We start from the raw sequence: 8,795 nt of genomic DNA on the forward strand, positions 1-8,795 counted from the left end.
CATGACTTCTATCATTAAGCCTTTGTTCTTTAGCGGCCTCCCTCCCCCAAAAAAGCCTAACAAATGCTTAGAACATAGACATTGTGATAGGATAATTTCTCAGTTGTCTTTAATTATTCCAAAGCACTAACCAAAAGTCTACACAGTAGATGTTTCAATTATCTACCAATGGAATGCTGATCAAAATAACAGTTCTGGAGAAAGGAAATCACGCTTGTCTAAACAACAGGAGCACCCTAGACAAAAGTAACAGTGCCAACTTACTCTTCCTTCCACTTTCAGCTTTACAAATACAATTAAGAAACAATGATTGTTTTCCTAGGTTTGCTGCTTTTGCCAGAACTTCAAGGTGTCTTGTCTGTTTTGTTAAGACAACCAGCAAACTCCAGGAATCTAAGAGCCAAAGAAGCATACACTCAAGCTAGAGTTTGGTGTTGTTTTCCAGAAATAAATGACTTCTGGTGTAATTCCAGATGGAAGCAAGAAGATACAGAGTTCCAGATTATCCTTAGCTACACAGTAAATTCTAAGGTCAGTCTGAGTTAAAAGATACTATTTCAAAATAAACCAAAACAGAACAAAACACAATTAATTTCTTTTTCTTTTAAAGGATATAGTGTACTTGCTCCCTCCATGTGATCTTTCAAGTTATTTTCAAGTTATATGCTGTTATTGTCATTCGAGAGGAATGTGGCTATCTGAATAATAATGCTCATGACATTTATCGGTTTATATTGAAATGTTAGCCTCAGAGGAATTCAAGTGAAAGATGAATTCTTTCCTTTTTTTATTTAATAGGTAAATTAATTCTAAAAGAAGTCAAGGAATTATGCTTCCTTCAAAATCCTCAGTGGACCCATCCAGAGGATCCAGTGTGGACTTAAGATAAAACCTAATTCCAGGGCAGACAGAAAAAAAAAAAAAAAAAAAAAATGAAAGAGCTAAATTACAGAGTTACAAATTTGTACCACTCTTGGAGCCATCCCAAAGGAAAGGGATTAAGAATAGAGCCATAGGCACACCTGTGAATATATGCCAAAAATAAACTACAGAGCCAAAAAAAAAAAAAAAACCCGGACTTCTTTGGGTCTAAGGATTTATCTCTTCCCATGAAAGGTAGAAAAATGAATTTAACAATTTAACCCCTATGGCAGTTAAGAGGATTTTGTTCCTTCTGTACTTGAAAACTGTGTTCTGGCATAACATACGCTCTTGTATTTATATAGCTCATGTATGCCAAAGTTAAGGTTTGCCTCAAGCTGTTTTGCTTTGTTACAACTTTAATTTCAATCAAATTCTCTTAATTTTTAAAAAGTATACTCAAGGATGAGTGTGAAGCACATCTGCATGTGTATCTGCATGTGTACACACACACCTTAGACGCAGAAGGCTTTCTCGGCTTTTTACTAAGCATACTTAACCAGGTAACACATGTTTCTGACAAACATTTAAATCTAAAAAGTACCTGCTGGATTGTTTTCACAAAGCTCCCTTTATAAACATTTGAAGAAACAGGTCCAAAGACATAAGGAGGCCTCCCTAAGGCTGGACACTTGGTTAAGAACTCGGCTAGCATGATTTACATGTTCCTGACCTAAGCCAATCAATCACTACAAGCATTGCTATATGTGCACTGGCTAAACACCTACATTTATCTGACATATACATTAACTTTCCACAGGGAAACAAACCTGAAACAGACATTTTAATTAAAAGGAGTAGTAGACATTTAAACTTACAAATTTACTATTTAAGAACCTAACTGGTACTTAAACTTTATCAAAGTTCTGTGTAGTAGGGCACAGGGACACACAATAATCCTAGCATTTGGTCAGAAGTTCCTGTCTTAACCCCTAGAACCCATCCCCAAAAAGTAAATAAACAGAAGATGTTCCCAAAGCGCAGCTACTCAGAAGACTGATCCATCTTAAAATCTACAATACCAGAAGTGGAAACGAAGCTTATCTAAAGAAAGAATATAAAGCCACTCACTGTGTTTTTTAAGGGGGGAGGGGCAGTCAGTCATCGAATTTCTTTAAACTAACAAAGGTTAATTAGGTTTCCAGAATTTACCAAGACTTAAAAGCCAATATTTCCCCTTAATAGTTTACCGACTAGTCATTCTAGACATTTTGGTCTTAATTTTCTTTCAAAGTATTTCCAGCTTAGAGCTTCTTTCTGGGTGCTATAGGTCATCTGAGGTAAATTTAAATCCCAAATTTGGTCTTATTCATTTGATGGTGCTGGGGACTGTATCCAGGGGCCTGAACATGCTAAGCCAGTGTTCTACCTGGGGCTGGACCCCACCTTGAGGGCTGAATTTTGAAATCCACAGTTGTCAATGGATAACATGATTAATAGTTTATGCTCTACTTAGGTTTATAACTTACAAGAATCTCAGTATGCTACTGAGATTCAGTGAAGGCTGAAACAAAACCAATTACAAAAGTTAAAATGTCTGCCCCTTTTTCAAATGTTACTGTCACTTCCAATCCAAGGAGGTAAGGAATCCAAATGGGACCATCAAAGAGAGAAACAATGGGCTTGTCTCCATGTCAGAAATGCATGCTAAATTTACTGATGTTAACTTCTAACTACTCTTTGGACTCTGCTGGAAACAATGCTTTTCCTATTTGTCCCATGCTCTGTTAACCTTGTAGTTTTCATACAATTTTCACTTCCAATTCTTCCCTCAGATCACACCCCATCCTCTGACTAAATGACAATAATTAAATGTCCCTAAAGCACAACACCGTCTTAAATATACACGCTGCAATTTAAGGTCCAAATATTCAAAACCACGTCGAGAGCTTTTGAAGGAAGCTAGTCATTAAATTAAGGATGATTTTATACTTCGGAAAAACAGGCTCAGAAAAAAAATTATCCAATGGGCTAAAAAAGGCCCTTAAAAGTTTCCTTCATTCAACCCTGAGACCTGAAATCACAGTAAACTCGACCTAAAGGTATTCTGAGCGTCGGCAGCTAATCAGTGATGGCTGGAACTGGGGGCTGCCAACTCCCAACCTCGATTTCCCCACAGTAAAGTTGACTACAACTGTCTGCTGTTAGGGTGTGCGGGCGCGGGGACAGAGGATCATCTTAGGATACCCTGGTTTTATATAAGGGATGGGGCATAGTTCCCAGATTCTTTGTGTCTACTCGTGAAGCGGCTACTTGACAGCACCAGCTTAAGGTGGCCCCGGACTGGACGCATCCTTGAGGGCCAGGTTCCCCTCAGCGAAGGGAGGCCTCCACATTTCCGGACTGGCCCACCTCCCCAGGACGGGTGAACCGTGGGAGGCGGCGGAGTAACGCCGAAAGAGAAGACGTGCCCGTCAAGGCCATCGCCGCCTAGCCTTGCCCAAGCCCTGGTCTCGGGCCGCCAAACCCCAGCCCGGCCACTGAGCCGCGTGGGGCGGCACGGAGCTGAGAGGCCATTTGCTGCGCTGCACTGCGCTGCGCCCCGAAGGACCGGGAAGGGAAGGCCAGAGAGGGGCACGCATTAGTTCCACAGCTCCGCGGGCGAGGCGGAGAGGGGAAGGGGTCCCCCGGCCGCGGGACAGCTCGGGGTCCGTCACACACATACTCACTGCCGCGGCCGCGACCAGGAAGCACCAACCAGGAACCGAAACGCGTAGAGGAACGGGGAGGGGCGAGGACAAATGAGGTAAGGAAGCCGCGTCCGCGCGGACTCCAGGGAGGAGAAGGTACTTCCGGGGAAAACAGAGCTCTTGGGAGCTGTCCTTCCGCCCAACCCGCGAGTCCTCGGAGCGCATGCGTAACGCCTATTAACCCTTTGTTTTCTCCGCCTATAAACTTTGCGTTTGGTTTTGTTCTTTTTTTCTTCATCCTTCCTTTCGAAAAGAAATCTCGGCTGAAAATATTATTTTTATCTTATGAGTTATACTAAATAGAAGATACTTGAAGGGCAAAAATAAATGCGAGTTCACTTACTCCGGTGTTGGGAAGAAAACTACAATTCCCATGATACTTTGGTACGGTCGGCAGGGGCCGTCTCTTTTCTAGCTCTGGGTAACGCCCTCGTAGTAACACGTGGCGCAGAGCAAATCGGCCCCTTTACCGGGTGGAGGTCAGAGTTAGTAGGGGATTTAGGGTTAGTAGGTGACTTCGGAGAGGGACCTTGGTAATGCCAGCGCGGGAAAAGGCATTTTTGAGAGTGTCTGGTTTGGGTTTGGGTTTTTCCGCTAGTGGGATAAGAGACCTCACGGCTTTTCCACCCTTAGGTTGTAAAGTGCATTCGGAGGTGCTTCCGCCTTGTTAACTGTTTGTGAACCGTGAAGAGCTGCACTCCTGCAACACGGAGTAAATGCTATTCTTTCTGGTACTAGGAGACCGGTTTCACCGCCTCCAGCATTGGTTCCCTTGGTCACACCTTTAAAACAAAACAACTGTTTAATTATGAGGTTGGACGTGTAACCCAGTTGGTAAAGTGCTTGCTTACCGCATAGAAGGCCCTGGGTTCATTCCTCAGTTCCACCACATAAGCAGCCTAGTACAGAGGAGGTGGGAAAAGGAAAATAAGGAATTCAAGTTCATCCTTAGCAACGTGGACAAAGACAGCCTGAGCTACTTAAGACCTTATCGCAGTCAAACACAAACAAGCAAACCTAAGTTCATCTAAGCAACTTTACAAATACCGAATTAGGTATTGACAACATCCCTGATAGATGAGTTTGATTTTAAGTCTTTTTGCCAACATTTATTGAACATATTAGAGCCAAGCTGTCAGCCTTCTACGTTATTAGAAAAATAAGCTTATATTTACTTAAACTAAATTAGAGGGGGGGAAGAGTTTCAGGAAAATATCAGGCTGTTCTAGAAAGTCCAGATTAGGAGTTTGAAAATAATTACAAAATTCGATTAGCATTATAGTTATGTGCTAGGAAAGAAGGGACAAGACACTATGAAAAGGCAAAATTGAAAAACCTATTTGGGGGATAGAAAAAGTGGTATAGAAGTAGGTCACATGTTTGGACAGTTCAGGGAATATGTGCCAAAGGAATACTGTGTGTGTGTGTGTATTAAAAGACTGAATTTTTAATCAAGGACCATAATAACTCCTCTTAGTATATTGTTAGCTTACAGGTGATTTCACTAGACTCCTCCCAGGGACTTAGCAAGGGATTAGAGGACCTATAAAAGGACTGCTGGCCACCTGGCTCTCTGTGTGTTCCATAATCTCATGTGCTCTCTCCTTTTTCTTTTCCCCTCCTTCTCCCCCCTCCCCCCTCTCTGTTTCCCTCTCCCCCTGTCTGTCCTCAGAGGTCCCCCCCACCTCTTGCCCTCGTGGCCTCTGCCTGCCTCTTTACCCTTTCCTACCCTGTCCCAGGTCCTCAGTCCTCTCCTTTCCCCCAGGAAACCTCTTTTTTTTTTTTTTTTTTTTTTATTAAAGAAACCTCTTTTATACCAGATCTGTTGCATGGCATAATTACTCAGGAATATGCCTTGGCATGAGCCAAGTACCCACCAGGTGCCCCCCCACCACATTATATTTCATAACAATATATTGTTTTACTGCCCCTTTTGCTTGTTCTTTAGGTTTTACTACAGAGCTTAGTCCAGCCTTAAACTCAAGTACTGGGATTGCAACCTGGTGCAACCTAACCTAACCTTAAAAACCTAACTTTTTATTTTTATGTGTGTTTGATTGTTTGAGACAAGATCTCTCTACTGTGTAGTCCTGGCTGTTCTGGAACTCTCTATACAGACCAGACAGGCCTTGAACTCAGAGATCTACCTGCCTCTGCCTGCTGAGCTATTGGGACTAAAGACGTGTGCCACTGTGCTCAGTGATTATTTTTATTATTAGTGTTAATTTTTATTTACAAAAAAGGAGAAGCAGACTCAGATGAACAGTTTTCTAACTGCCTGAAGCAGTGAATACTGCTTAATCTTGAGTTTATCAGTTTAATCAAACTGAAAAGCATTGATGAACACTTCTGGGTATTCTGTGAGCATATTTTCAGTGAGGGAGTTAGGTCAGGACCTAAATGTGAGCTGTACCTACCATCCAGGGAAACTAAGCACCCAGATAGAGTTAGAAGGGGATAAAGAGAGAGGTGTGAGCCAGAATAAATACGCTGCTCCTTTACCTCGTTTCTCTCAAGAATGTAAAGCTAATGAGCATAACCCTTAATGGCTGTGCCCTGGCCTCTCACTGTTACTCATGCAGCCAACAAAATACCTTAAAAGGTGGAGGACTGAGGGCTAGCTCAGTGGGTGAGGTCACTTCCTGCTGAGCCTGACCACCTGAGTTTGATCTCTGGAACTGAGGTGGTGGAAGGAGATGACTGATTCCCATAGATTATCCTCTGACCTCTGGTGAGACACGTGCACGTGTATACACATACATGCAAAGTAAACCCATATCAGTTCAAAGCATGGGGTGTCGTTGACTAACATGCTGAATGCTGAGCAGTTAGCCGCTAACGCATGATGCTCTCCCACATCTGTGTCCTCATAGAAACCCCCTCTGCCTGCGAAGTACCCTCTGTCCATCCAGTGTTCTCTCAGTCTCTTCTGTTAAAGTCCCAAGCCTTCAGAGAAACTTCACTCACACACACAGGATGGGCTTATGGGATTTCCTACCCATTGTATGACCCTCCCTCTCACTGTTCTCATAGTTCTATCCCAGCTGGGCTGGGCTGTAAAACTACTTGAGAGTACAAGTTCTAATATTGTCTTTTGATGTTTACAGCTGGCACAACACCTACAGAAAGCAAAATATTCGTTAAAAAAAAAAAAGGTGACAGTACTGAATCCACACTGTTCTCCTGGTTTTCGTATTTGCATTGTGGAGTGTACGATGCCTTTGCTGTTTCTCTCTCTCTCTCTCTCTCTCTCTCTCTCTCTCTCTCTCTCTCTCTCTCTCTCTCTCTCTCTCGGATATGCACCCAGAAGAATCTGAGATAAAGGGGCACTAAGTTCTGGAACTGGATTGTTACAGCATGAACTGTGACGGGTAGAATCCAGAAAGAAATTGACATTTGGGAGGATGCTAGGTTACAAGGTCTGCAAGAATATTTGTTCTACTTGGTCTTTTTTTTTTTTCTAAGCCTGAAGTTATACTGAATATAAAATTAAAAGGCGTGTAGTGACTATTCCTGGTTGTCAACTTGACTATATCTGGAATGAACTACGATCCAGAATTGGAAGGCTCACCAGTGATCCTAATCTGCAAGCTGGGAGATACAAGTTTCTGACCTGGATCTTGGCATGGAGATTTTGAGGCATAGTGGCTTTGAATTCCAGAAGATTAAGACAGGAAGATCTCTGAATTCAAAGTCATCTGGGATTAAAGGTATAGTGGCACACACCTTTAATCTAGGCTACACCTTCTGCTGGAGACCTACATAAGGACATTGGAAGGAGGAAGACTCTCCTTCGCCTGCTTGCCTTGAGGAACTGAGCAACTGCTAGAGCCTTGAACTTCCATTCACAGCTGCTGCTGACCATTGTTGGACTGCAGACTGCAAGTCGTCAACAAATTCCTTTACTGTATAGGGACTACCCATAAGTCCTGTGACCCTAGAGAGCCCTAATACAAGGGGGAAACATACAGAATGGGCTTTCAAGACCAAGAAGGCAGGAGAATCTTCTGACAAAGAAATTAAGGAGACTTGACAAGTTTGTGGAGAAATAGCTGGTGGCCCTGAGGGTCCGGACTGTAACGTGAGGTGGAAGCAGGACGGGAATGATGAGTGGAGGTGGGAGCAGGGTGGGAATGATAAGTGGCTGACTCAACACACACTTGCCCGCCATCTAAACAAGAACGTGAGGATGTGATATTTTCTGTCTACCTGTGAGAAATGAGTAGTGCACCTACTATAGTTCTGGTATTTCAGCGTCAGCTTCATCTTGTGAGCCCAGAAAACAATCAGAAACCCCAGGGTCATCATTGAAAGTGTCTGTCCAATCCAACAACTCCCTCCCCATTTTTCAAAAGAAGGAATGAAAATCCAAAATGCAGAAGGAATTTGCAAGTTCCCAGCTAGAGAGTGTTCAAGCTGGCTTCCAGTTTGCAATCTGTCAGCTTCAGCCTCACCACAACTTCTAAGATGCAGCAGACACAGAAGGCTAGCACAAATGACAGGGTGTTTACCCTTTAGAGTTTGGGTGCTTTTCATTTGCCCAAATACAGGCTTAATATGATCTCAGCAGCAGTTATCACTTAAAGCTGATACACTGGGCTGATAAGTGTTAATCAATTCAGGCTCCTAAGTCCAAAGCTGCAATCAAGGTGATTCTTGGGAATTCTCAATGACATAGGTACCCATCTGGATTTGCTGAAAAGTTTTAACGTGCTTTTGTATTATTCATGATTCTGCAGCTCTTCAAATTGCAAGGTGATGGAGAGAGCACACAATTTTCAACCAGACTATGAAATCTTCCTTGAAAATTTGGACATTCATATAGATAGATGGCTTTTAATTTTTCCTGGAGACTGAAATGTAAAAAATGCATATACCATAAATTAAGTTATATATATGATAATATTTTCATTACAACAAAGTCCTAGGGATAAGGGACTAGTATGTCACAGACTCCATTCCCCCTTGCTGTTACTCCTAATTGGAACTGTACCCCTCAAAACCTAGGTCTCAAGGACTCAGTAATGAGCATCGACTCATGAAACTATTGCCATTTTAATGTATGTGAGAACCATTAGGGCTGGAAACAGAGCTCAGTAGGGGAGTATTTTGCACACACTCAAATTATATGGTAATAGTAAAAATTGGGTACAAATATAATGCTTGTCAATAAATAACTCATTA

The 8,795-nt window shown here is 42.5% G+C and overlaps 1 protein-coding gene across 4 annotated transcripts in view; it reads right to left on the reverse strand.

Annotated features, from left to right (window-relative positions):
- Nucleotides 1–3,709, reverse strand: part of Zcchc7 (zinc finger CCHC-type containing 7) — a 171,096-nt gene extending 167,387 nt beyond the window's left edge. For 2 of the 4 annotated variants that reach the window (XR_015047389.1, XM_021160513.3), the window contains exon 1: nucleotides 3,591–3,709. The gene's annotated coding sequence lies outside the window, so the exon portion shown is untranslated. Of the gene's footprint in view, nucleotides 1–3,582 lie in introns of all 4 variants that reach the window. The other 2 variants (XM_021160514.3, XM_029475930.2) reach the window with 2 other exon arrangements.
- Nucleotides 3,710–8,795: the final 5,086 nt, after the last annotated feature.

The sequence above is a fragment of the Mus caroli genome, unplaced genomic scaffold, assembly GCF_978045245.1.
Source record: "Mus caroli unplaced genomic scaffold, Mus_caroli_1 scaffold_6, whole genome shotgun sequence".
NCBI classification, from domain to species: Eukaryota; Metazoa; Chordata; class Mammalia; order Rodentia; family Muridae; genus Mus; species Mus caroli.